The sequence below is a fragment of the Haliotis rubra genome, unplaced genomic scaffold (genome assembly GCF_003918875.1).
Source record: "Haliotis rubra isolate DU_JTF1 unplaced genomic scaffold, ASM391887v1 Scf385, whole genome shotgun sequence".
Classification (NCBI taxonomy): domain Eukaryota; kingdom Metazoa; phylum Mollusca; class Gastropoda; order Lepetellida; family Haliotidae; genus Haliotis; species Haliotis rubra.
The window spans coordinates 53,717-76,950 of record NW_025767063.1 but is presented as its reverse complement, the minus strand read 5'-3'; the positions used below and the strand labels follow the sequence as shown (position 1 = coordinate 76,950).

The 23,234-nt window shown below is 38.9% G+C and overlaps 1 pseudogene; it reads left to right on the top strand.

The window, feature by feature from the left end:
* The first annotated feature begins 1,121 nt into the window (after positions 1-1,121).
* LOC124286497 lies at positions 1,122-14,135 on the top strand (annotated as a pseudogene).
* The last annotated feature ends 9,099 nt before the right edge of the window (positions 14,136-23,234 follow it).

Here is a 23,234-nt window from a genome sequence, read left to right as displayed (position 1 = left end):
CTCAAAGAACGCCACTGAAATGTCAAGAATTGGCAGCTTAGGTCGTACAAGGAAGGCACAAGGGACGCCGGAGCAGTTACACTGAAACATAGGTTTGGCGACCGTTGTGCTTTCTGGTAATTGTTTGAACGTAGAGAGAAAAGGCAGAGCGGTTGCCGTCCTGTGTAAAGGGTGCCTAAGAAAAATCCAGGATTGGCCATGGGCTAATGATCGGCATACCCAGGATATTAAGGCAACAGCAAGCAAAGAGTTTAATTCACTTTCTAATTTTGTTTCTTCTAATTTATATGTTCTGCATGTTATTTCGATAGCCCAGATCTCAATATAGCGACTAATTTGCACACATTTGTTCCATATTTTGTTCAGTTTGATCCTTATTGATATTTTTTTGACAGGAGTGAAATGCTCCTTGCTTTCATTTAATGTTTGCTACTTATTTAAGGTAAGTAACTGTAAATCCGTGGAAACATTATAGTTAATTATTCATTGATAAAAATAATATAGGTTACTTGATTTTAACTGGATTTTGTTTAGCTCTATCTGTTTGATTTTTAATACATTGTCAGCATTTTTTGCATGAATAAATTACATACAAAGTAAGCATAAATGTGAATCATGTATGACTTGAGAGCTCTGTTAATTGAGTCGGGGAACTACATATTTTAATTTTTCGTAATCCTTTTTCAAAATATATATTTACTCCCCCAATCTCATAACAGATTTTGTGAATCAGGATGTATTACTGATTTTTATATTGTTTCCCAATTATTCTTTTATACAGCTGAAATGTGCTGAGTAGAGTTGATGTTCATGGACCAGATGAAGTAAAAGGAAAGTACAGGTTTGTGTTTGTTGCTTTCTGTCTTGAGAACTTGGCATGATATTATGTTTATCAGCAAATATTTTTGGTTTCTGAGACCCTTGTCAAATTTGTGATTTTGCTATTCCCTAAGGATTTACTGTTCCATTTAGATCCACATAAGCTAGTTTTGAAGGTTTCAAAGTTATTGCTGAAAAGGTAATTAACAAAACCCACTTGGTTATAAAATTATTTATCAATTTGCAGGAGTCATTTGGCATCTGTTGAGGACTGTCTAGATGGATTCATTGTTGGAGCTTCCATGCATTTGCTGAACATGGAGTATACTTGATCTGAACCTCAGAGACAGCAAACGCTGTTCAGTGCCCGGTCCAGGGGAGACCAATACAAAATCATCAATCAAATAGCTCCAGACATTCTACAAACCATGTCAAAATTGGTGAGGGTAAGTAAAACAAACTTTCATTGCCTAAGATAGTGCATAATTTAAAATATGGTTTGCACATTTCCTACCAGTAGGTTACTTAGATTTATTTAACTCACATCTATTCATGCAACTACCGTTGGTTCTGCCACGATTCAACTCATGGCTATTCTAAAGTACTGTACAGCCTGTTTTGCCTAAATATTGGCTTGTAAACCTCAGTGAGCGCTAATACCTGATGCTTTATGTTAGATTCATTATGATTTAACTATCAGAATTTTTTACTAGTGCAGGACGGAAACAAGCTAGCTGAAGCAAAAGTAAAAGTCAGTGTTACGTTGTTTTTTTTGTCCTCATTCAAATGTTGGTGAAATTCAAGCTCAAGCTCAAGCATTGGATGACGAAAAGAGGGATTTAAATGAGATGTTCGAATCTGCAACTAAGAAATACACATGTCGTTATTGCCACAAGGTGTACTTGTACGACTTGTAAGAACTTAGAAAAGCAACATGACTTCGTTTTCTTTGCCAGAAGTAAACAGGATAAGTCCAAAATTGATCACATTGCTTTATTTAGGTCACCTTTTATGAAGGTTGCACTTGTACGTGATTCACAAGATGCCTACAAGATGGGAGATGGAGACAGACTGCTCCAAATGCTGTTGTCAGACACTGCACATCACATGAAGTACAAGATATGGCTGTTCAGCAGGTATATGGCATAAATATTTCTAACTGTTAAGCCCAAGATTAGCTGGGGAATACAAGTGGAATTGTACAGCCAATACTCAAGGAGCCAATACTCAATTTGGTGGAAGTTCTTGTATAGAAAGTAAAGAAGAAGATAGTGAGTAAGTTAATATTTAACCTTACATCGGCAATATCTCAGCCATATCGTGACGAGAACATATTTGATTTTGAAGTGGAACATTCGACGATGGACAGTAAAAATACTAGAGAATCACAGATATGAATATAAAACTAGTGAGCAAAGCTAAAACATTTAAAAAAGAAGAAGACAATACAGTATAAAACTCGGGCTATAGATCGCCAACAACTCAAGGTAGATCACCATACTAGGAACCATGGGGACTTACATTACTTTTGCTACTTGCATGGACCCAAGCTGGATTTACACCACCCCTTCAGCCGCTGGCGATTGTAGGAAATTTAACCGGCAGTTAAAAGAACAAAGATAATACGTTTAAAATATGGTAAATTCACATTTTACTTTAAAAGTTTTGGGACTTATGTACCCTCTTAGGAGGACCATAATTGTACAATACTTTAACCCCCTTTGAGGGTACAGCCACTAACAATCAAAGTTACTAATCTAAATTACCAATCTTTTAAATATGTCTATTTACAAAACACATTAATCAGAATTCATCAAACAAATCAATTTCTTTTAAAAACCAATAATTAAATGATATTAAACATTTGAAAAAAAAATCCTTCATTGTTTTACATTGAAATATTTATCCCTTATGATGGAGAAACTCAACACAGTCAAGCAGGATATCTCACTTCTTTGCAATTGATCACGGATGTAGGTTCTAATGCTAGCTTTGTAATCAGAGTATGGAATAAGAGTGAGTGAGTGAGTTATTATTTAACGTCACATCGGCAATATTTCAGCCATATCGTGACGAAAACATTTGATATTGAAAAAGAATATATATATATAGACATTATAAAAACCTGCCGACAAAGGACAGTAAAGCAACTAGAGTATCACAGATATATATGTAAAACTAGTAATTGAATCTAAAACATAGTAACTATAGGGGACAACACAATATAAAAATGGGCTATAGATCGCCAACAACTGAAGGTAGATCACCAGACTAGGAGCCATGGGGACTTACATTACTTTTGCTACCTGCATGGACCCTAGTTGGATTTACACCATCCCTTCAGCCATTGGCGACAGAAGAGACATCGAGCCATAAATTAAAAACACACTTATTCTACGATTAAAAAGCAGGTACACTTAGATTGACTAAATGTTTTGGGACTTACGTACCCTCTCAGGAGGACAATAATTTTACAATACTTCAACCCCCTTTGAGGATACAGCCACTAACAATCTCAGTTGCTAATCTAAACTACCAATAATAAAATATATATCTATTTACAAATCACTCAACAAATCTAATTTTTTTAAAAATGCAATAATTAAATGAGAACTGACATTATTAAAAAGATCCTTCAGAGTTTTGGATTTGAAATAGATATCCCTTGTGATGGAATATTCAATGCAGTCAAGCAAGACATGCTTGACTGTGATTCTTTCATCACAAGGGATGCAAAACGGAGGATCTTCGCCTTTAAGCAAATATTCATGGGTATACCTAGTATGGCCAATGCGACATCGCCGCATAATGACCTCTTCAAACCTGGACTGACAACCCAAGTAGGTGTAACCAATGTAGGGTTTTATTGCATGTAATTTATTAATACCTACTTGGGTGTCCCACTTCTTTTGCATTAGATCGCGGATGTATGTTCTAATGCTGGCTTTATAATCAGAGTATGGAATAAGAAGTGGTGTCACAGATTTGTTGAGGGCTGCCTTAGCAGCAATATCAGCCATCGTGTTCCCAGAAATGCCAACGTGGCTGGGTAACCAACAAAAGACGATGTCGCATTGGCCAGTAGCAAGATCATTATATAATTCGATTATTTCAATTAAAAGTGGATGTTTGCAAGAGAGATTTTTAATAGCCTGAAGGCAAGAAAGAGAGTCAGAAAATATTATATATTGTTTATGTTTGGGATGTCTTTGAATATATTTAAGAGCTGTTAAGATGGCGTTTGCTTCTGCTGTAAATATAGAGCTGTTATCCGGTATTCTAGAAGATATTGTTCTGGATCCAATAACAGTGGCACATGCCACTGCGCCACCATCCTTGGACCCATCTGTAAACAAGGATTTGTATGTATTATATTTATTTCTTAATTGACTAAATTCTTGTTTATACTGTAATTCATTTGTTTCTGATTTTTTAAATGTTGTTAATGTTAGGTCAACTTGTGGCCTAACCAACTGCCAAGGCGGAGAAGAAAGAAGACGGGAAGGAGCTATATGTTCTAGCTCAATGCCAGCAGCAGAAAGGAAAGGTTGCACTCTTATACCAAGAGGCGGAACAAGAGAAGGCTTCTTGTTATACAGATCTTCATATAGTGGACTAAAGACACAGTTATATGCAGGGTTTGACTCATTGGAATAAAGTTTTGTAATATACTGTAAAGTTAATTTTATACGGCGTTGTGTAAGAGATGGCTCATCAGCCTCAACGTAGAGACTGTCAACAGGAGAAGTTCGAAAGGACCCAAGACAAAGTCTCAGACCTTGGTGGTGGACAGAATCAAGTAGGTTTAGGTTGCTTTTGCAGGCTCCACCATACACGATGGAGCCATAATCAAGTTTCGAGCGGACCAATGAGCGATATAGGTGGAGGAGGGTAGCTTGATCTCCTCCCCACTTAGAATTGGAAACGACTTTCAACAAGTCAAGTGCCTTCAGGCATTTAGTTTTAAGTGCTTTAATATGTGGTAGAAACGTTAAGTGTGAGTCAAAAATAATACCCAAGAACTTGGCCTCTTTCATAACTTTGATGGGTGTGCCATTTAGAAATAGTTCCGGGTCTTTATGCGGTTTGTATTTACGGCAGAAATGTATACAATTAGTTTTGGATTTAGAAAATTTAAAGCCATTTTCGAGACACCATTTATCTATCTTGTTTAAACACAACTGCAGTTGCCGTTCAATAGTATGCATATTTTACAACGCGACAAGAAATATTAAAATCATCCACAAAAAGTGATCCATCTATTGAATCATTTAAAACCTTGGATAAACTGTTTATCTTAATGCTAAACAGTGTGACAGACAAAATACTGCCTTGTGGGACACCCTGATCCTGATTATAATGGTCAGACAGGGTTGAGCCCACTCGGACTTGAAATTGCCTGTCATTTAAAAACTTGGATATAAATTGAGGCAAACGGCCCCGTAATCCAAAATCATGTAAATCTCTCAAAATACCATATTTCCACGTAGTATCGTATGCTTTTTCTAGATCGAAAAAGATCGACACTGCATGTTGTTTATTAATTATGGCATTTTTAACAAAAGATTCCAAACGCACTAAATGATCAATTGTACTTCTGTTTTTACGGAAACCACATTGTATATCAGTTAATAGGTTATTTGTTTCCAAGTACCAAACTAATCGATTATTGATCATGCGTTCCATGGTTTTGCAAACGCAGCTAGTGAGTGAAATTGGTCGATAATTTGACGGATCAGTATGATCACGTCCAGGTTTTGGAATTGGAACTATTATTGCATCACGCCATGAAGAAGGAAATTCACCGGACGTCCAAATACTATCAAAGATATGTAAAAGTGTCTCTAAACAGGATTCCGGTAAGTGCTTCAGAAGTTGATAATGTATGTTATCAGCTCCTGCAGCAGTATCGTGAGCTTGGTCAAGAGCTTTATGAAGCTCATGAATAGAGAATAATTCATTATAGTCTTCCCATTATCCGTGTTGAAATTAATAGGTTTCTTTTCTTGTTGCTGTTGATATTTTGAAATTTAGGTACATAGTTGGAGGAAGAAGAGTGCTTAGCCAAAGTTTCTCACCTAGTTTATTTGCAATATCTGAAGTATCTGTTAATAATTCATTTCCATTTTAAGGTGGTGGATGCCAGTTTTAGAGCCTTTACCTTTGATTTTGTGTATCATATTCCATACCTTGGACATGGGTGTACGTGAATTGATGTTTGAGACATACTTTGCCAAGATTGACGTTTACTTTGTTTAAAAGTACGCCTAGCTTTGGCATTTAAGATCTTAAATTTATTGAGATTATGGACCATAGGATGGCGACGGAAATAGTGTTCAGCTTTTTTCCGTGCCTTCCTTGCTTGTTTGCAGTTGTCACCAAACCATGGTTTTCGTATGTGAGCAACAGCAGAGGACTTAGGAATACATTCATCAGCAATGATATTGAGTTCATCAGAGAAACATTTTACGGGATCAAGAGTGCCCATGAAAAGTTCAGGTTTCAATTTGCTAGTGCAAAGCGTTTCAAACAAAAGCCAATCAGCTTTTTTAAAATTCCATCGTGATGACGGAGGAACATCAGATGGGGACACAGGTTTCAAAATAGTTGGAAAGTGGTCACTTCCACAGAGGTCATCGTGGACTGACCATGTGAATTCATTCAACAAATTTGAATCTGCAAGAGACAGGTCTAGTGACGAATAAGTACCTGAAGCAGGATGTAGGTAAGTGTCTGAGTCATCATTAAAGATGCACAGGTCACTATTAGATATAAAATCCTCGATCACTTTTCCTTTTGGTTAATGTGGACTTCCCATAAAAGTTGTGCCCATTTAGATCCCCCATGATTATACATGGTTTGGGGAGCTGGTCGTATAGCTTTGAAGCTCATTCTGATGAAGACCCAAAGAAGGAGGAAGATATAAGGAGCAAAGTGTAAATGTAATATGCAAGGTGAGCCGAACTGCCACAGCTTGCAGATTTGTATTTAGGGGAACAGGACTATGAATGATGCACTGTCGCACCAAAATAGACGCGCCCCCAGTTGCCTTATCACCAGGAGGGGAAAATGAATGAAATGAACTGTATTGCCTCAAATCAAATTTATCTGTGTTTTTTTAGATATGTTTCTTGTAAGCATATAGCTGATGGATTTATATCTTGAGTTAATAATTGCAATTCATTTAAGTTATGCCTAAGTCCTCTGCAATTCCACTGAAGTAGATTGGAATAGTTCATGGTGGTTCGATAGGAGTTCTTTCACGTGAACGTGAAGAAGTGTTATTTTGGGTAGATGGAGTAACATCCATCTCTAATGGCTCAAAGAAATTTTGAAGTTCCACTGATGGTTCAACAGGAGTGGCAATCTTCGTTGTAATTTTTTTATTATTTTTTTTACTTTTGTTTTTTGGGACATTTCAGTTGAAGTTTTCAAATTAGGTTTCCCAGTTGTCGTATTCGCTGGTGTAACAATCTCACGTGGAATCTGAGTTGTTTCAAGAAGGATACATTGCTGACTATCTGAACAAGTTGTCTGGCTGTCAGATGTTCTAATAATAGGCACAGGACTGGTAGAGTTTGTCCACGTCAGGTCTGTCTGGCACTCTATCGATCTGGTGGAAGAAGGTCGAGAAACAGCAGCAGCATATGTTTGGATAGATGGAGATGATCTGCTAGCAACAAGCCTTTTCGCATCTTGAAAAGAAATGTTGTTCTGACATTTGACGGTCATAATTTCTTTTTCCCGTTGCCATATGGGACAGGATTTGGAAGATGCAATGTGTTGTCCCTTACAGTTAGGGCAGTTTAAGTCTGCTGAGCAATCTGAGCCTTCATGACTGGCACCACATCGGTGGCAAGCAATCGGGCGAATGCATGATTTGGAACCATGTCCAAATTTCTGACACTTATAACACCGGAGTGGATTAGGAACATATACCTCCACCTCCGATGTTAAAATATCCTGCTTTTATAGATCTAGGAATGGTAGGAAGAGAAAAATTGAACAAATAGGTGTTAGTTGGGACAATGTGCTCTCCATCTTTCCTGGTGAAACGTTTCACGGAAGTGACATGTTGTGTTGAAAGTTCGTTCAAGATTTCATCTTCTGTCATTTCTGCCAGACAGCGTGTTCTGTCACGGATGATGCCACGACTTGAATTTAGTGTACGGTGCTCTGAGATAACAACTTCAGTGTTAGCAAAAGTAGAACACTTTAAAAGATTGACAGCTTGTTGTTTCCGGGAACATTCAACCAAAAGGGTGCCGCCCCGGAGCCTTGAAACATTCTTGACCTCACCACAGATACCTTCAATAGCTTTACAGATAGCAAATGGATTTAGTTTCAAAGGAAGGTTATTCCTTGATTCAACAACTAGAAACCGCGCCCAAGAATTTGAATTTTGTGAAGCAGAAACATCATCATCGGATGATAAACTCTCAGCTTCCAGACGTCTTTTCTTTTCATTACGGTTTAAAACCAGAGTGGATATGAGCCATGGTAATATCATTGTGATTCAGCAATCCTGCTCCCCACCCACCATGGAGTGTCAAAGGAGACAGTGTTGGAATGCAACGGATCTTCAAGATGCAAACACTAGGGATACAGGATTGTTATACTCCAGCAACCAAGACACAAATAGTAATATCTGTACACCAATTCCAATGTCAGGCTGGTTTTGCCCCATGACAAGAAAATAGGTACGTATCAAATTTGGAGGTCAATGTTACCAGATTGGCCCATGAGCCACCGCCTTCTGGCATAGGACTCTAGGCAATGTAATATGATCATAATTTGAACAGTGATAATCAAAATGACCAAGACCAAGTGAGTGAGTTATATGTGCAAAAATATTAACTATGCACAGGGCTTGGCGTGACCAGCCGATTGATAGAACCGGGCCAGTTCTACCACCCGTCTAGGTGAAGTAAGGGTCGAAGTGGTGTATTGGGCAAAGGAACACTGTTCCTGGAACCAGTGCCCTCAACCACCAGAATCCCGTCCTCCACCGACACAGGGGCGCAACCCACGGCAAACGGGTTGGTGGACCTAACATCCCCCCGGGTCCACAACGGGGGGTTGAAGGGCGCTTGGCGTGACCCAGCACCCACCACGAGGAGGTGGCCCTTCATGGGTGCCTATGGAATAAGAAGTGGTGTCACAGATGTATTGAGTGCTGCCTTTGGCAGCAAGATCAGCCATTGTATTCCCAGAAATGCCAACGTGGCTGGGTAACCAACAAAAGACGATGTCGCATAGGCCAGTAGCAAGCTCATTATACAATTCAATAATTTCTAATAAAAGTGGATGTTTACAAGAAATATTTTTAAGATCTTGAAGGCACGAAGGAGAATCGGAAAAGATTATGTATTGTTTATATTTACGGTGTTTATTAATATATGTTAAGGCTGTTAATATGGCGTTAGCTTCTGCTGTGAAAATAGAGCTGTTATTTGGTAATCTGGAAGATATTATTTTGGACCCACCGCGCCACCATCCTTGGATCAATCTGTAAATAAGGATTTGTATGTATGATATTTACTTTTTAATTGATTATACTCTTGTTTATATTGTAATTCATTAGTGTCTGACTTTTTAAATGTCAGTGTGAGGTCAACTTCTGGCCTAACCAATTGCCAAGGGGGAGAAGAAAGAAGACGGGAAGGAGATATATTTTGAAGATCAATGCTTGCAGCAGAATGAATGGTTTAATTCTTAGCCCAAGAATTGGACAAGAGAAGGCTTTTTGTTGTACAAATCCTCACAGAGAAGATTGAAAACACAATTATATGCAGGGTTAGACTTATTTGAATATAGTTTGGTGAGATACTGTAAAGATAGTTTGATATGTCGTTGGTTAAGAGATGGCTCATCGGCCTCGACATAGAGACTGTTGACATAGAGACTGTTAACAGGAGAAGTTCTGAAAGACCCAAGACAAAGTCTTAGACCTTGGTGGTGGACAGAATCTAATAGTTTGAGGTTGCTGTTGCAGGCTCCACCATATACGATGGAGCCGTAATCTAGTTTAGAGCGAATGAGTGATCTGTATAAGTGTAGGAGGGTAGTTTGGTCCCCTCCCCACTTTGAGTTGGAAACAACTTTGAATAGATCAAGTGCCTTCAGGCATTTATTTTTTAGGGATTTAATATGTGGAAGAAAGGTTAAATGGGAGTCGAAAATAGTACCCAAGAACTTGGCTTCTTTAACAACCTTGATAGGTATACCATTTAGATATAGTTCTGGGTCTTTATGAGGTTTGTATTTACGGCAGAAATGTACACAATTAGTTTTGTATACATTGTAATGATCAGACAGGGTAGAACCTACTCGGACTTGAAATTGCCTGTCATTTAAAAAGCTGGATATAAATTGAGGCAAACGGCCTCGTAATCCAAAATCATGTAAATCTGTTAAATTCCATGTTTCCATGTCGTGTCGTACGCTTTTTCTAAATAACAAAAGGTCGACACTGCGTGTTGTTTATTAATTATGGCATTTTTTTACAAAAGATTCTAAACGCACTAAATGATCGATGGTACTTCTGGTATTACGGAAACCACATTGTATATCGGTTATTAAGTTATTGGTTTCCAAGTACCAAACAAGTCGATTATTTATCATCAGTTCCATGGTTTTGCAAACGCAGCTAGTCAGTGAAATTGGTCTATAATTGGAGGGATCAGTATGATCACGTCTGGGCTTAGGTATGGGAACAATAATAGCATCACGCCACGACGAAGGAAATTGTCCAGATGTCCAAATATCATCAAACATATGTAAGAGCGTCTCTAAACATGATTCAGGTGAGTGCTTCAGGAGTTGATAATGTATACATCAGCTCCTGAAACAGTGTCGTGAGCCTGGTCAAGAGCAATATGAAGCTCATGTATCGAAAATGTTTCATTGTAAGCTTCCCCATTATCTGAATTAAAATTAATATGTTTCTTTTCTTGCTGTTTTGATATTTTTGGAATTCAGGTACATAATTAGATGAGGAAGAATGTTTGGCCAACGTCTCACCTAATTTATTAGCAATATCTGATTTATTGGTCAATAATTGATTCCCATCTTTAAGATGGTGAATGCTAGATTTAGAGCCCTTCCCTTTGATTTTCTAGATCATATTCCATACTTTTGATATAGGCGTGCGCGAATTAATTTTTTATACATAGTTGCGCCAAGATAGGCGTTTAGTTTGCGTGAAAGTACGTCGTGCTTTGGCGTTTAAAATCTTAAATTTGTCTAAATTGTGTACCATAGGATGGCGACGGAAATAATGTTCAACTTTCTTCCGTGCCTTCCTAGCCTGTGTGCATTCATCGTTAAACCATGGTTTTCGCACATAAGGAATTGCAGAGGACTTTTGGATACACTCGTCAGCTATGTTATGTAGTTCATCTGAAAAACATTGTATGGCATCAGGTATATCATGAAAAAGTTCAGGTTTGAGTTTGTTAGCAGAGAGACTTTCGTATAAAGGCCAGTTAGCCTTTTTAAAATTCCATCTTGATGATGGAGGAACATCTGACGGAGTAATAGCTTTGAGAATGGTTGGAAAATGGTCACTTCCACACAGCTCATTGTGGACTGACCATTCAAACTGATTCAGCAGATCAGGGTCTGTCATGGACAGATCAAGGGAAGAATAAGTACCTGTACCAGGATGTAAATACGTGCTGGAAGTATCATTAAAGAGACATATGTCATTGGTGGAAAGAAAATCTTCCAGTACTTTTCCCTTATTACTAGTATGTGTGCTTCCCCAAAGAGGGTTGTGCCCATTCAAATCACCCATGATGATACAGGGCTTGGGAAGTTGATCATACAACGCCTGTAGATCAACATGCTGAAGAGATGAAGATGGAGGAACATAGATTGAACACAAACTAAAAACAATGTGCAAAGTTACACGGACAGCAACAGTTTGGAGGGGGTATTCAGACAAACAGGGCTATGAATAACACCTTGCTTCACCAGAATCGAAGAACCTCCAGTTGCTCTAACACCCGGAGGTGAGAAGAAATTGTAAGAATTGTATTGTCTTAAGTCAAGTTTCTCAGTATTTGTTAAGTATGTCTCCTGTAAACAGAAAGCTGAAGGTTTAAAATCCTGTATCAGTAATTGTAAATCATTAAAATTATTTCGTAGTCCTCTGCAATTCCACTGAATGATATTATGTGAACCATTCATGGGGGCTCAATTAGAGATCGGGATTGAGGTCTACTATCCTTCACAAACTGCGAAGGACTGACCTCCATGTCAAGAGGTTCAAATGAATTATGAACCTCAACAGCATTTGGAAGTGGAGAGTGCTGGAGGAACCTGGCTTTTCTTCCCATTTTTTCTTTTCTTTTCCGGATAAATGGGCTTCGCACTGAACTGAATTGCTTTTGGTTTTAGTCACAGATGTATTTTCTGGTAAAGGCTGTAAGGGCATAACATCAGTTTGAGATGCTGATGTTGAAATTTTAGCGTCAACTTGAGGATTTGGAGCAACTGTGTCCAGTGTAACGTGTTTGTCGACCCATGATAGTGTCGTTTGACAAGCTACAGAAACTTTCACCGCAGCTGGAGTAGGTTGTTGAGATGATACAAAGGCTGAAAAAGTTTTAGCTGACAAAGTAGACGATGATGATTGTGACATCAATAACTTTTTAGCCTCATGATACGAAATGCTGTTTTTGCACGTAAGTTGGAGAATTTTGCATTCATGGTCGAAAGCCGGACACGATTTGGAGGAGGCCAGATGTTTTCCGTTGCAATTTGGCCATTTTAAAGTTTCCGTAGCGCATGTGGAACTCTCATGAGTACCACTGCAACGGGAGCATACAGTGTCACGATTGCAGTTCTTAGCTCCGTGGCCAAACTTTTGACACCTGTAACATCGGAGAGGGTTGGGAACGTAAACCTCAACTCCGATATTAAAATAACCGGCTTTAATATTTGTTGGCAGTTTTGGGAGGGAAAACGTGAACAGATAAGTGTTAGTCATGATAATATTGTCATTTTGCTTTTAGTGAAACGTTTGACATCAGTCACTGAATTTCAGCGACGTGTCATTTTTTCACTCATGTCAGATAGACATCGAGCACGATCTCGTACAATTCCTTTACATGAGTTTAATGTTTTATATGCTGAAACAGAAAACCTCAGAAATTATTTGATAGATAAAAGGTTCAAGGATTGCTGACACTTTTCACTTTTTCACTTCCACAATATCCATTGACAGCCTTTGAAATCGCAAAAGGATTGAGTTTAATTGGACTGTGATCTAAAGCCTCGATGACAATGAATCGAGCCCAGGAATCTACATTAATGTCATGATCATCATCAGACGAACTTGCATCGAGATGTCGTCTTTTGGAACCAGAGTGTATTTGAGACATAATGAAAAAATGTGGGTCGACAACCCTGCTCCCCACCTACCATGGAGTGTCAACAAGGACGGTGTCTATCTCCAGCATGCAGGCACCAGGGATACAGGAATGTTATACTCCAGTGAGTATGACACAAATAGCAATACAATGTATTTGTATACCAAAGTAAATGCCAGGGAGGTTCTGCCCAATGACAAGAAATTAGACACATACTGAATTTGGAGGTCAACATCACCAGATTGGCCCATGAGCCACTGCCTTCTGGCATAGGATTCTAGGCACATATAAACAAGTACCATATAATTTTAAATGACAATTTTCAATATAAACATTATAGAAATGTACAGAAATTTAAATTTGAATGTTTCCATGCGCAGTGCATGGTGTGACCAGCCGATTGATAGAACCGAGCCAGTTCTACCACCCGTCTAGGTGAAGTAAGGGGCGAAGTGGTGTGTTGGGCAAAAAGAACACGGTTCCAGGCTCCCAGTGCCCTCAACCACCAGACTCCCGTCCTCCACCGACACAGGGGCGCAACCCACGGCAAACGGGTTGGTGGACCAAATATACCCCCGGGTCCATAACGGGGTTGAAGAGCTCTTAGCGTTACCCAGCACCCACCACGAGGAGGTGGCCCTTCACGGGTGCCCTAGAAGAAGATACGTGTACAAGGAGCAAACGCGTCTTATGCGACTGCCAAGAAGTGCAGCACTAACTACACAAATCCAGAATGAAATACGCACCAACGTTGGACACGAGGCAGGGGCCAGGATGAACGGGGGTTCAAGATCCAAGCAAATCAAATGTGCTGACATGCCTCTGATTGTGCATGCACGCAACTACAAAAGGCAGCTGACATTTTTTCATACATTCGTGGAAGGTCATATGCAGGATTTCACAATTTTCAGGATCTCTTTGGCAGAGTCGATGTCTTGAGCCTACACAAATGGATAACAGACCAGAAGAAGGGACTTTCCTTGGAAATGATATGAGTGCTTCTTCCCACTTCTTTGGAAATTGTTCAGTATTGAGAAAATACAAGTGATGTTTCTGTTTTCAATTTGGCCTCTGTGCTGGAGAGGCTACAGCCATATTGAAAACTTATTGAATATGTCAAATGAAAAAGGATCGCATTGCTGCATTGTTGCCCCGCCTCAAAGTGGAGTGAGTGAGTTTAGTGTTTATTCAAGCTACATGTATAGGTCTGTAAATAATCGAGTCTGGAGCAGACAATCCAGTGATGAACAGCTCAAATTGGAAGGCGGTTATGGGATGAGTGGATCAGGATTATACCTCACGACTGGTTAAAGATATTACTTTGAAATGTTAAAAAAGGAAGTGGTGAGCTGAAGTCTTTTGCTATTGAAAATTAAAAAATCAAAATGTTATTGATGCAACTACAATTTTTTCGGTTTATGATGTTGAAAAGTTGAGAATATTTCAAGACAGTTTTTTCATGTCATCAAAGTACTGTTACAATTGTGTTTTGTGCACATTCATTTGTGGTACATGTATGCATTCAATAATGACACAAAAAGGTGGAAAAGAAAAAGTAAAGGAGGATGACAAACTTCCCTGGATGTAATGTCGACTGTACATGAGATATTGTTATATAGGCATGAAAAACTAAAATTACAACACAGATATAACATGGTTTTGATACAGAGGAACTAATAATATTGCAAACAAGTATTCAAGTTATTACCAGGTACATTTAATGAGTTTAAGAATTGAGTCCAATAGGAAGTCAGTCTGAATCATCTGAATCACTTTAACTTTATTCACTTGAAATATCCTTATAATCAAACACTTCATTTAGTATTTTGCCGATTTCTCTTGAACAGTTTTAGGACGAAATAGGAAGTTTTTTGATGATGCCATCGATGGACAGTAGGGTCCAGATTTGTCCACGATTGCGCTGATGACATCCTCATTGATTCCAAATACAATATCTGGGTTCACAATTGTGCATGTTGAAAACAATTTGAACGTGTAAGAGTTCAGTTTATATGTCTCTTCAGTTTATCACTTCTCTCTGAAACATGTCCGATATGCCATCCTCTTGTGTGGTCATAGGCATAGCCCACAATCACATGGTTATTTGGACATTCTTCAAGATCACATTCGCAGGTCTGAGCACATATGTTGCAGCACCGATGCTTCGGCGTGATGACCTCGTGCTTGCTGCAGAAAGATTGACAAATCATTTTGTGGTGGCAAGATGTTTCTTTAACAATTTCTAGCAGTTCACTTTCTACTTTTTAAAGCTGACCTTTATGGGCTTTGTAGAGAACAAGCTCATGAGCTGGTGTGCCATCGCGCCCTGCTCGTCCCATTTGCTGTATCCAGCTCAAAGGGCACCCCATAGTGAATAACATGATTCACGTTGTAAACGTTGACACCCATTCCAGCTGCATTCGTGCAAATCAACACAGAATACTGTCTTGAGTCATTTTGGAACGAATGTCTTGCTTAATAGCATCTTTCGTCTTGCTATGATACATGTCAAAAAGACATGTCTGCCTTCCAAGGACTGGGGCAAAAGCAAGGTAACATTCAGCAATCGTCCCACATAACATGACAGTGAGTGAGTTTAGTTTACGCCGCACTCAGCAATATTCCAGCTATATGGCGGCGGTCTGTAAATAATCTTATATCAGGATATTATGTATTTAAGTTGCAATTATTTGTCAGTTCAGCTGCCTCTTGTCTTTGTGTTTCAGTGAGTGAGTGAGTGAGTTTAGATTTACGCCGCACTCAGCAATATTCCAGCTATATGGCGGCCTCTGTAAATAATCGAGTCTGGACCAGACAATCCAGTGATCAACAGCATGAGCATCGATCTGCGCAATTGGGAACCGATGCCATGTATCAACAAAGTCAGCGAGCCTGACCACCCGATCCCGTTAGTCGCCTCTTACGACAAGCATAGTCGCCTTTTGTAGCAAGCATGGGTTGCTGAAGACCTATTCTACCCCGGATCTGCACGGGTCCATAAGATAATTTTATACATAATAAGCAAGGGCAAACTATAAAACCTGTCAACGAAGGACAGTAAAATAACTAGATTATCACAGATTCGAATTTAAAACTAGCAATCAAATCTAAAACAGTCTAACTATAGGACAATACAAGGTAAAACTGGCTATATATTGCCAACAACTGAAGGTAGATCACCATACTAGGGACCATGGGGACTTACAGTACATTAGCTTCCTACATGGACCCTAGGTGGATTTACACCATCCCCTCAGCTATTAGCAATGTTAGATAATCTAGCCATATATTAAAGGAACATATATTCTACGATTAAAAGAGTAGTAGGTTGAAATTTACTTTGAATGTTTTGGGACTTACGTACCCTCTCAGGAGGACAATAATTTTACGCTACTTCAACCCCCTTTGAGGGCACTGCCACTCACAATCTAAGTTACAAATCAAAAGTACCAATAATTAAAATACATCTATGTACAGAACATATTAATCAAAATTCATTCATTAAATCAATTTCTTTAAAAAGCCAATAATTAAATGATAATTAACATTTGTAAAAAGATCCTTCATTGTTTTTACATTGAATATTTATCCCTTTGATGGAGATTCAACACAGTCAAGCATGACATGCTTGACCGTGGTTCTCTCATCACAAGGGATACAAAACGGAGGATCCTCACCTTCAATAGGTATTTGTGAGTATAACGCGTATGGCCAATGCGACATCGTCGCATAATGACCTCCTCAAATCTGGACTGACAACCCAAGTAGGTATAACCAATGTAGGGTTTTATTTCATGTAATTTATTAATACCTACTTGGGTGTCCCACTTCTTCTGCATCAGATCACGGATGTAAGTTCTAATGCCAGCTTTATAATCAGAATATGGAATAAGAAGTGGTGTCACAGATTTGTTGAGTGCCGCCTTGGCAACAAGATCAGCCATTGTGTTCCCAGAAATGCCAACGTGGCTGGGCAGCCAACAAAAGACGATGTCGCATTGGCCAGTAGCAAGTTCATTATATAATTCGATTATTTCAATTAAAAGTGGATGTTTGCAAGATAGATTTTTAATAGCCTGAAGGCAAGAAAGTGAGTCAGAAAAGATTATATATTGTTTATGTTTAGGATGTCTTTGAATATATTTAAGAGCTGTTAAGATGGCGTTTTGCTTCTGCGGTAAATATAGAGCTGTTATCCGGTATTCTAGAAGATATTGTTCTGATCCAATGACAGTGGCACATGCCACTGCGCCACCGTCCTTGGACCCATCCGTAAATAAGGATTTGTATGTATTATATTTATTTCGCAGTTGACTAAATTCTTGCTTATACTGTAAGTCATTTGTTTCTTGATTTTTAAATGTAGTTAATGTTAGGTCAACGTGTGGTTTAACCAATTGCCAAGGAGGAGAAGAAAAAGACGGAAGGAGATATATTCTCCAACTCAATGCCGGCAGCAGAGATATATGGTTGGATTCGTATCCCAAGAGGCGGAACAAGGGCAGTTTTTATTGTACAAATCCTCATAAAGAGGGTGAAAACGCAGTTGTGAGCAGGATTGGAATCATTAGAAGATAACTTTGTGACATATTGTAAAGACAATTTGATACGGCGAAGTGTTAAAGATGGCTCATCGGCCTCAACATAAAGACTGTCAATGGGAGAGGTTCTAAGGATCCAAGACAAAGTCTTAGACCTTGGTGGTGGACAGAATCTAATAGACTCAAGTTACTTTGCAGGCTCCACCATACACGATCGAACCATAATCAAGTTTGGAACGAATTAGTGCTCTGTATAAGTGAAGGAGGGTCGACTGATCACCTCCCCACTTAGCATTGGAGACGACTTTAATATATTAATGCCTTCAGACATTTTGCCTTAAGATATTTAATATGAGGTAAAAACGTAAGATGATGGTCAAATATGATACCCAAAATTTTAGCCTCCTTAACTACTTTAATGGGGTACCCGATAGATGTAAATATGGGTCCTTGTGTGGTTTATATTTGCGACAGAAATGGATGCAGTTAGTTTTAGATTTAGAAAACTTAAAGCCATTTCTGTCTCGACCACCTTTAATTTTATTGAGACAGAGCTGCAACTGTCTCTCAATCGTGTGCATATTTTTACCCTGACATGAGACATTAAAATCATCAACAAATAATGACCCATCAACAGAGTCATTTAACACTTTCGATAAACCATTTATTTTGATACTGAACAACGTTACAGATAATATGCTGCTTTCGGGACACCTTGATCTTGTTCATACAATTCAGACAAGGTGGAACCCATAATGCACCTGGAAATGTCGATCTGTTAAAAACTGTGATATGAAATTAGGCAAACGGCCTCTCAGACCCATATCATGAAGATCATCTCAAAATTCCATGTTTCCAGGTGGTATCATGTTTCCTTTTCGAGATCAAAAAAATATAGATACAGCATGTTGTTTATTTACGATAGCATTCTTAACAAACGTTTCTAATCTAACTAAATGGTCAATGGTACTTCTGTTTCTTCCTAAACCCACACTGGATATTTGTAATAAGATTATTAGTTTCTAAGTACCATACAAGTCTGTTATTGACCATTCGTTCCATGGTCTTGCAAACGCAACTAGTAAGCAATATTGGCCTAAAGTTGGAAGGATCAGTATGATCACGGCCTGGTTTTGGAATAGGAATAATGACAGCATTCCGCCACGAGGAAGGGAAATTACCCGTTGTCCATATTTGATCAAAAATATTTAACAGGGTTTCTAAACAAGAATCAGGTAAATGTTTAAGTAACTGATAATGAATACCATCAGCACCCGTAGCAGTATCATGAGCTTGCCCTAAGGCAGTGTGTAGTTCATGAATGGAAAACTCCTCATTATAGTCCTCACCATTATCAGACGCAAAATTGATTTTTTCATTTTTTCAGCTTGTTGTTTAAATTTTTGAAATTTTTTGTGTATAATTTGATGATGAGGAATGTTGAGCTAAAGTTTCTCCTAATTTATTAGCTATGTCAGATTTATCAGTTAATATGGTGTTTCCATTTTAAGATGATGAACACCAGATTTTGATCCTTTACCTTTTATCCTTTGCACCATATTCCATATTTTTTGGACATAGGTGTTCGTGAATTAATTTTGAAACATAGTCTCGCCAAGACTGACGTTTTGTTTGCTTGAAGGTACGACGCGCCTTCGCATTTAGTATTTTGAATTTATTTGCTTATGGACAGTTGGGTGATGGCGGAAATATTTCTCTGCCTTCTTCCTTGCTTTTCTAGCATTTTACAGTCTGCATTAAACCATGGCTTCCTGCATGTGGAGTTGTAGAGGACTTTGGTATACATTCATCAGCTATTACAGTTAAAACGTCAGAAAACATCTCAGTAGGATCAGCAACATCACTGGAAACATTCAGGTCTTAGTTTAGATGTACATAAAGTTTGAAATAAGGACCAATCTGCCTTGGAAAAATTCCATTTTGAGTAAGATGGAGAATCAGTTGGGGAAATTTGTGATAGTATCGTTGGAAAATGATCACTTCCACAGAGATCATTATGGACTGACCAATCAAATTCATTGAGTAGATTAGAGTCTGCAACAGATAAATCTAAAGAAGAGTAGGTGCCGGTTGCAGGATGCAGATAAGTGCTTGAATCATCATTGAATATACACAAGTCATTGTTCGTGATGAAATCTAGTAGTTTACCTTTAGTGTTAGTAGCTGTGCCACCCAAGAGTGGATTATGGCCATTGAGATCACCCATTATAATGCATGGTTTCGGAAGCTGATCATAGAGACCCTGAAGATCAGACAGATGAAGTGTGAAAGAAGGCGGGATATACAACGAGCATATTGTATCAATGCAAAACGGCGTGTGCTTCGTCAACTACAATCGTTCTCAGGCTTGCTCGATAAACTTCGTGTTGTAGTATGTCTCTCCATCATTTGTCACCAACAAGCAGCTCCGGGCTTCCGAAATACCCCTGCTCAAGTAGGTCATGATCGTCGGCATTTTTATACCCCCGCTACGAAGTAACGGGGGTATATAGCGTTCATTCTGTCCGTCCGTCCCGAAACTTTGTCCGGAGCATATCTCTTAAAGTTTACATGCTAGGTTCACCAAACTTCACACACATAGTAATCATTACCTATTTATGTGCCTTTTGCTATTTTAAAGTTTTTTCAGAATTTAGTTTTTTTGCTGTTTCCATGGAAACATGATTTAGGCTGTGACTATGAGGATGTCATCTTGTCCGGAGCAGATCTTCCAAACTATACATGCTACCTTCATCAAACTTGGTACACGTATCAAGCATGATCCCTAGATGTGAATTGTATTTTTTGCTGTTTCCATGGAAACACGACTTAGTGCCAAATGTGTTTGATTATTTTGTCCAGAGCATATCTCTTAAAGTTTACATGCTAGGTTCACCAAACTTCACACACATGTTAATCATTACCCATTGATGTGCCTTTTGCTATTTTAAAGTATTTTCAGAATTTAGTTTTTTTGCTGTTTCCATGGAAACACGACTTAGGCTGTGACTATGAGGATGTCATCTTGTCCGGAGCAGATCTTCCGAACTATACATGCTAGCTTCATCAAACTTGGTACACATATCAAGCATGATCCCTAGATGTGCCTTTTGGGGGTAGATCCAGATATGAATTGTATTTTTTGCTGTTTCCATGGAAACACGACTTAGTGCCAAATATGTTCGATTATTTTGTCCAGAGCATATCTCTTAAAGTTTACATGCTAGGTTCACCAAACTTCACACACATGTTAATCATTACCCATTGATATGCCTTTTGCTATTTTAAAGTTTTTTCAGAATTTAGTTTTTTTTGCTGTTTCCATGGAAACACGACTTAGGCTGTGACTATGAGGATGTCATCTTGTCCGGAGCAGATCTTCCAAACTATACATGCTAGCTTCATCAAACTTGGTACACATATCAAGCATGATCCCTAGATGTGCCTTTTGGGGTTTACATCCAGATATGAATTGTATTTTTTGCTGTTTCCATGGAAACATGACTTAGTGCCAAATGTGTTTGATTATTTTGTCCAGAGCATATCTCTTAACGTTTACATGCTAGGTTCATGCTAGGTACATGCAAAATGTATTTGATGGTGACCTGACCACGGCATATCATCGCAACTATACATGCTAGATTCACCAAACTTAATACACAAGTTAATCATGACCCACAGATATGCCATGTGCTAAAAAATAGCAATCTTCATCTACGTCCATTGTGTGCAACATGACACACTCAAGTTCAATTACATGTCAGGTTTCCACGGAAAACACAAAAAAATCTAGTTTCCATAAATTATTGCCGTAATCAGTACATGCCAAAACTATTATCTAACATTTATATAAAGTTTAGTAGAGTCAAAGAGAAAGTCTTGTGAGCTGCTGATCCTTGTCACATTATATATATCAATATCAGTCATTTCCATGTCCCAAAGTGGGAAGCGGGGGTATGTGAGCTTTGCTCACTTCTACACTTGTTGCCTATGTACGTTGCCTTGAACCCCAGTGAATTCAGACTGAATCTTCTATGGCATTGGTCAGGTTGTAGACTCTTTCGGTGAAATTCTTTTGGTTGTATCTCGTTCCATCGTGGTGATCCAAATCTTCCATTGTTGGGTCATCGTTTGATGCTTTTCATTATATTCTGCTCATTATGTCTCCCCATTATGTCTCCCCACGAAGGGTGGGGAGATATATTGGTTTTGGTTGAGTTTCTGTCGGTGTCGCCGTTCCCACTGTTTTTGGAACATGACTCTGAAACTACTTGAACAGTCTTCACCAAATGTAAGATACTGCCTCTCCATATCATATTTCTTTTCTGTTTTCATGGCAACAACTTGGACTTTATCATTTTGAAGGGTAAAGTTCGTTTCCGGAGCAAGATTCTGAAACTAATTGACCCATCTTCACCAAATGTGCTATACTTCCCTTCTTTATCATGTAGATGTGCCTTTTAGGGTGTTTTTGCAATTTTAGTTTTCATGGCAACAATTTTGACCCTGTCTTTCTGAAGGGTAAAGTTCGTTTCCGGAGCATAATTCTGAAACCAATTGACCCATCTTCACCAAATTTGCTATACTGCCTCTCCATACCATGTAGATGTGCCGTTTAGGGGTTTGAGCTGGCTGACTTGAGGGTCTGCTACCCGAAGTGCTGAGGGATCTTCTGTTAGTCCAATGGCTCCATCATCACCCCTTATCACTCATTGGTCTGTTCATGGGCTTGATCAATTGCCATAGCAGAAAACTGTCGTTTGGTTTTGTGGGCAAAGAACTTGCCATATCTAAATTCGTCAGCAATTCCTGGATGAAGTTGGTTTAGGCAAAGCATGTCCTTTAGATGAAAGGTGAGTCAGAGTGCATAATTCACATTGTTCTTAGCAAAGAACAGTGGGATCAGGTGTTTCACAATAAACTGCAAAAGTTTCCCTCTCTAAATGATCTGATCAGCGTAAGGATCAAGCGTTCCATGTCCAGTACCAGAATCCAATTCTGTAATAGAGGGCTTTCTGCTTCTCTGGTCATTCTTTTCAAAACTGAGAACTGCAATGATTTCAGTAACCTGCTTTCACAAGTCCAAACAGAGAGCTGGCAGTCGACTGATGTGCTTGGTGTGTTCTGGTAACATTCGAAGCTGGTAGAAATGAGTCTGCGGTACCAGACGAAGCGATGGCTGCACTGGTGAGAAAACTTGTCTACCCGCTGCCTTGCAAGTGCGTTCCCAAGGATCTAAAAGAGGCCATATCAATATGCAGTCCTCCAAATATGAACACAAACTTGTTCTCGCCGTGCTCTTCTGGCCAATGCCATTGGATTTGTTTCCCAAAGTGCATAGAGTGACTGATCTGTGGCAATCGCAGGTGTTTGTCCTGGATTAAGGAAGCTAACTACCTCCCTGACTTTGTTCATTACATGCTTGATGGTAGCAACTGAGTGAGCTGATTAGGTAACAAAGGCAACAGTGATGCAATTTTAATAAGTATCTTCATCA